Consider the following 6,716-nt stretch of genomic DNA (forward strand, 5'->3'; position numbering starts at 1 on the left):
GGCATGTGGGATCCTCCCAGACCGGGGCGCGAACCCGCGTCCCCTGCATTGGCAGGAGGACTCTCAACCATTGCGCCACCAGGGAAGCCCTTAATTTTTATTTTATACTGAAGTATAGCTGATTTACAATGTTGTGTTAGTTTCAGGTGTACAGCAAAGTGATTCAGTTATACATATACATATGTTTATTCTTTTTCAGATTGTTTTCCCATATAGGTCATTACAGAGTATTGAGTAGAGTTCCCTGTGCTACACAGTAGGTCCTTGTTGATTATCTATTTTATATATAGTAGTGTGGGTATGTTAATCCCAACCTCCTAATTTATCCCTCCCCCCGCACCTTTGGTAACTGTAAATTTGTTTTCTAAGTTTGTGTCTTAGAAAAGAATTTTGAGGAAGAGAATAAAACCTGACCAAATAGAGTACTAGAGAAATCTTATATTTGAGAAGTGGTTGCAAGTGGGTTCTGCACACAGAGGGGGCTCCAAAAGACTCAGATATATGGTTGAATTTCTCAGTCCCTCAGAGACTCCTCACTTGGTGGGAAGGTGGGTTATGATTAGCGAACCATAGAATTCTAGAAATCCTTTATTCTAGTGCTCAAACTTGGCTGCACATTGGAATCACCTGGGAGCTTTAATAACTCTGATGCCAGTGTCCCACCACAGAGGCTCAGATTTATTCCATCTGAGGTGCAGTCTGGAGTCAGGATTTTAAAGATTTCCCCAGGAGACGACAGTGTGCAGCCAGTTTGGGGGTCACATCTCTCCTCAGTTTCCTCCTTTAACACATCAGGAAACGGAGGCCCAGAGAGGGGAGAGCTTGCTCAAGGTTTTGCCTTTCTGGGCTTTGTGCTTGGGCCCAGTCTCCTCAGCATGTTACCCAAAGCCCCCCTCCTCAGGGAAATGACAGATTTTGCCCCTGATAAGGGCCCTGCTCCCCGCTGCCCTCACGCCCTAGGTGTGGCTGATTGGCATGCTAATTCTCCCCCCCACCCCACCCCGCATCACCCTCTGGGTGGCTTCACAAGTCCCTGTCAGCTGACCACTTCCTCCAGCCCCTCCTCCGAGGCTTCAAAAACTGTGGAGAAACTTAATATGGCCCCAAGGTCCTTTCATCCCTTCAGCGCCTTTCATCTGAGCCTTTTAAAAGTGAAAAGTTTCAACTATCAAAGAACCCCCGGGAAGAAGGTAGGAGGCAGGTACCACTTTCCCCATTTCACTGCTGGCAAAACTGAGGCTCTGGGAGAAGCTGTCATTTGCCCCCCTGAGCCCTCCAGTTCCTCCTGAGATAAATCAGTTGACAGAAACCTGCAGGGGCTGAAAGAAACCCCACTGAGTCTTCCAGAAAGAGACTGCTGACCAGACAGTTGCTTCTGCATGGACGGCCTCCCCTGTCCTCTTGTGTCTCAGCACCTTGGGTGGGTGCTATACTCTTTACCTTTGTGCCCTCAGGAGCTCAAGGCCCCGGACTCATACAACCCCAGACACGTCTGAGCTGGTCCCAGAGCTCGGCAGACACCGGGGGCCCTGCCCACCGGGAGCTCGCAGGCCAGATGGGAGCCGAGAGGAGCACACCTGAAAAAACACTGACTTTGCAAAGCAGTAGTTAGACGTGATAGACCCGGCAGTGAGGGGCCCCGGAGGGCGGGAGGGCGTATGGGCAGAGCCAAAGCGAGTGCACCGTGTCCCTCCACCTCACTTAACCCGCGGCACCGCCAGGAATGTAGTCAAGATCAGCCAGATGCTCCATGGGCAGTGTTTTGCAGCGTTCATTGCCTCATCAGCCGAGACTTGCACCTGGCCTGGGCAGGCCAGCTTAAAAAGCCCTTTCGGGGGTTAGCACCTCTGCTCTCCACAGGCACATTATGCAGCGGAGAAAACCAAAGCCTGGAGATGTTAAAGCCCTCGCCCAAGGTCCAACAACTAATCGAGGACTCAAGTGAAGACAAATTCAAGAATCTGCACCCTTCTGGGGCTGGAGACTTGACCCACAGTGGGCGGGAACCCCGAACTTGTGCAGTGTGCCAGCCACAGAGAACCCCTGACCCCCGCCTGCTTATCATAATGAAACGTTCACCGAGCGCCTCTTGCGTGCCGGATACGAGGCTGGTGTTGGGTGAGTGGAGAACAAGTCAGATCCAGCTCCCGCCAGTCTCCCAGGGAAGGCGGACAATTACCCAGGCGTCCCAGGCAGCGTGTAGACAGGAGGGCGGGGAGCAAGTGCCCTGGTCTTGGGCTCAGGGCTCCTTTTGGGTGTTCATACCACACTTCTACGTGGGCCAGAACCCCAGGCCATCTAGCGCAGGTCAGGAACTTTAGTGACTGCGTGGGAAGAAAGGGGGGGGGGTCACTCGGATGGGGCTGTGGTGGGGATTGTTGCCTGTGTCTGGCCTCCGGCTGTGAAATACACTCAGGCGCGGCGCAGTAATGAACCTGAACAGCCTCTTGCTTCGAGGAAAAGCTGGGGCTAAAACAGGGAGAGGCCTTTTAGAGTCTGAGATGGGTGCTCCCCAAACAACCCAGCCAGCCCCTCGTCATCCAGGCCCCTGCAGACTCCACCCCTTCAGCCCTCAGCCCTCAAGGTGCCTCGTGGACCCCCAAGTAAGAGATGCACACTCAGCCACGCTCTCCACTCAACCTCATTCCTCTCTGGACGCGCTGGGAGGCATAGGCGTGCTCAAGTTGCTGAGCCTCTCCTAACCCAAAGGCTTGTAAAACATCTTTGCGTCAAGACAAAAAGCTGTGCCCGGGGCCCCGGCTCAGACCAGATCTCACTCAGGCCCCTCCTGGAGTGAGTTAATCACCTTCTTCTTCCACAGTCAGCGTCAGATGCTTCCAAAGTAGCGCTGGCTGCAGGAAAGCGGGGTCTTCCCAGAGCTGGCGCGATGCAGGGATCGCCCCCGGGGCATCCTCGGACATATCCTGAGTCCTTCCAGATGCAGAACACACAGAAGATTACGAGAGTTTGAGAATGATCGCTGTACAATGAATACAGATACTGTTAAAGCCTGTAAGGAAAAGTGTGAAAGTCTCTCTCCCCCATCCAACGCCACTTCCCACACAGACGGGCACACACACAGATTTTAGATAGTGATTTCTCTCCGGCGTCTGACAGATTTTATAGCGTGCTAGGCACACGGGGGCATAGTGATATCAAACAAAGAAATTATAGTCTGGCCAGGGAAACAAGATTCGACCGCAGAAAAACTATACATGAAATTATATAAATATACGTATAGACACACACACCCATACACGTGTACCTACACAGAGAAGGTTTTACCCGAAAGGGCTGATAAATGGCTGACCTCAGGTAGATTTATTTCTGGGTCTTTTCTTTTTTCTGTGGTTTACATTTGACTTCTGCAGAAACTAGGCCTCACATGAATCGCCTGGAGAGCCCCACATACATAACCAAGGAACGGTGGCAGCTGGGGCAGACCCGGGCGGAGGACGACTTGAACCCGGACTGGCGGGAGCGGGGTGGGATTTGGAACAAATATCAGAAGGTGGAACCCAGTTACTCCCGAGAAGGACAGGGGGTTGAGAGACGAGGAGGGATGGCCTGAGGGGGAGCAGACAGCGCAGGCCCCGGCGTGGGTCAGCCTGGCTCTGATCCCAGCCATCTCAGGCCTCCGGGGCCTGTCTCCTCCCTGAGTCACCCTTCACCCCGGGGAGACTCGGGCAGGAAAGGCTCCGTGAGATCACGTCTGCGCAGTCTCCACACCGGGAGCTTCAGGCCGGGCGGGGCCTGGTAAGCCCACCATTAGGCCCACGGGGGGCAACGTGGAGAACCGGCCACAGGCTGAGGCGGGTCTTCCCGACTCTGGAAAGTTCCCAGGGTGGGGTCCTGAGCTCAGCCTCTCCGGGAGAGGTCCCCTGTCGCCCCTGCCCCTGCTCTCACCTTGGGCCAGGACCAAGCACTCAGCAAGGGGGAGCTCACCCAGCAGTGCACACCCCCAAGGCACTCTCGGCCCCAGTGTCCGAGGTCGGAGAGGGGCCGGCCTGTAGGGGGCTCTTTTCTTAAACCTCACTCAGGGACATTTTTAGGGCTGTGGTTGCAACTGGGGAGTCTCCTCCCAGACTTACAATGGAACTGTCCTGAGCTGACCTCTGACTGGCTCTTTGCCACCAGGGTGGGCACGGCTTCCAGCAACTCGTCCTCTGGGGAAGGCTTTAACAACAGATGAGGCAAAATTCCCGGCGCTGCCTCAGAACTCAACCCAGAGTCCCCAGAAACTTGCCCAGGACGATGGGGGAGAAAAAAGGTGAAGAGTTGTTTGCAGAAGAAGAAAAAGTGCCTCGAGAGCAGTGGAATGAGAGGCTTGACTTTCCCCCTTCTGGCGTATTAGCTCTTCCCCTGGAGTCCCTGGCCATGGGGGTCCCTGTCCCCAGGCTGATACCCGGTGCTGGGGATCCAGGCTCCCTGACAGGCCTTGCTTATTCCTGCATTTGTACCTGTGTTCATGCCCTCTTCTCCCAAAGTCCTTCTCACAGCCTCCCTAAAGCCTGTCTGCCTGCCTGCAAGGCTCAGCCCGGCCACCCTTCATCCAGGAAGTGTTCCTGCACCTGCTAAGCCCGCCCTTGCCTCTCCCCCACGTCCTCTCCCTCTCCCCCCAGTACTCCCTTCATTTGATAAAGCAGCATGACCAAGCCTTCTGTGGTTGTGCGATAAACACACTGACTCGGCGGCTGTGCTTTGTGCAGCCTGGCTTGTGGCGGATTCCCCAGAGGGAAGACCCAGCTACAGATCACACTCAGCTCTGGCACCGCCCCCTTCCTCTGCTTCCAGCTCCAAACGGGGTGACTGCGGCTGGTCTTCTCTCCCCTGGGTTCATAAAGCAAGTGCCACCTCAGGCCAGCAGACCCTGCCTCTCCAAAGTGGTATTTCTGTCCTCAGCCTCAGTATCTATCTTCCGTTCCTTTAAAAAATACTGCCTATTGCTTTTTAAAACTTTTTATTCCGGAAAAATCTCAAGCATTCACAAAGGTAGAGAGAATGGCATCGTGAATGATCATGATATAACTTCAACTGTTATCAATTCATACCCAATCTTGCTTCTTCTATATTTCCCCGCTCTTTCCCCGACCCCCAAAATAGATTATTTTGAGAGCAAAGCCCAAACATCTTATTATTTCATCTGCCAATATTTCCATGTATCTCTAAAAGACAATGAGTCTTTTAAAAATATAACACAAAATCACCATAACTGAAGAAATATTAACAGCAATTCCCTAATATCGTATCCTATCTAATGTTTAAATGTCCCACCTTGTTTTAGAAATGAATTTTGTTTTTTCTGGTTTTGTTTTTTTCTTTTTGCGGTACGCGGGCCTCTCACTGTTGTGGCCTCTTCCGTTGCGGAGCACAGGCTCCGGACGCGCAGGCTCAGCGGCCGTGGCTCACGGGCCCAGCCGCTCCGCGGCATGATGGGATCTTCCCGGACCGGGGCACGAACCCGCGTCCCCTGAATCGGCAGGCGGACTCTCAACCACTGCGCCACCAGGGAAGCCCTAGAAATGAATTTTTACAGATGGTTTGTTGGCATCATTCCCCAAATGTTACATTTAGGTGGTATTTTACTCGCACAGATTTTCTCATCTATTATAGGCTTATAATATATCCAGTAAATGACAATATATTGGAAATACACACCCAATACATGCTGGGTGGGACACAGAGTCCAGAATTGATCTTAGGTTACCTTGGGTATCTGCTAACACGTAATAAATTATTTGGGGGCAGAAAAGACAGGTATTGGCAGATTCTGTGTTCTCCTGACACCTCTCTCCTTACTTCTCCTGGTTCAGTTTAACTTTGTGCAAGACACGTGATACGCGCTAATTCAATACCATGCCACACCCCACAGAGAGTCAGGGAATTCTGAAGCTAAGTTTCATTACCGGCTTAGAAGAGAACAGAATGATCAAAATGAAATGGAGTTTAGTCAACTGCCAATGTTGAAGAAACTCATGGTATCATAAGCAGTGTTCTCATATCATCACTTTGGAGAAACACCATTCATGAATGTACCTCACACACTGCTCAGCCAAATCTATAGGAGACTGTCGAGTAGGAAAATGAGGTAATCATTTTGATGATCCAGAGTTCTGTTTAAACAATAAAAATGAGATTCTAGAATTCAAATCTAGTGTATGATTTTGTATCAACTGAATATCTCTTTGTATTTACATATAAAAAATTATCATGGGGGAGTTCCTTGGTGGCCTAGTGGTTAGGATTCCGGGCTCTCACTGCCATTGCCCAAGTTCAATCCCTGGTCAGGGAACTGAGATCCTGCAAGCCGTGCAGCGTGGCCAAAAAAAAAAAAAAAAAAAAAATTATCATGGATCTAGAGATTATCATACTAAGTGAACTAAGTCAGACAGAGAAAGACAAATATCATATGATGTTGCTTATATGTAGAATCTAAAAAAATGATATAAATGAACTTATTTACAAAACAGAAATAGACCCACAGACACAGAAAACAAACTTATGGTTACCAAAGGGGAAAGAGGGGGGAGGGATAAATTAGGAGTTTGAGATTAACATATATGCACTAATATATATAACATAGTTAACCAACAAGGTCCTTGTAACTATACTCAATATTTTGTAATAACCTATCAGAGAAAAGAATCTGAAAAAGAATGTATATATTGATATATACATATATTTATATATATAAAACTGAATCACTTTGCTGTATA

The sequence above is a fragment of the Physeter macrocephalus genome, chromosome 4 (assembly GCF_002837175.3).
Source record: "Physeter macrocephalus isolate SW-GA chromosome 4, ASM283717v5, whole genome shotgun sequence".
Taxonomy (NCBI): Eukaryota; Metazoa; Chordata; class Mammalia; order Artiodactyla; family Physeteridae; genus Physeter; species Physeter macrocephalus.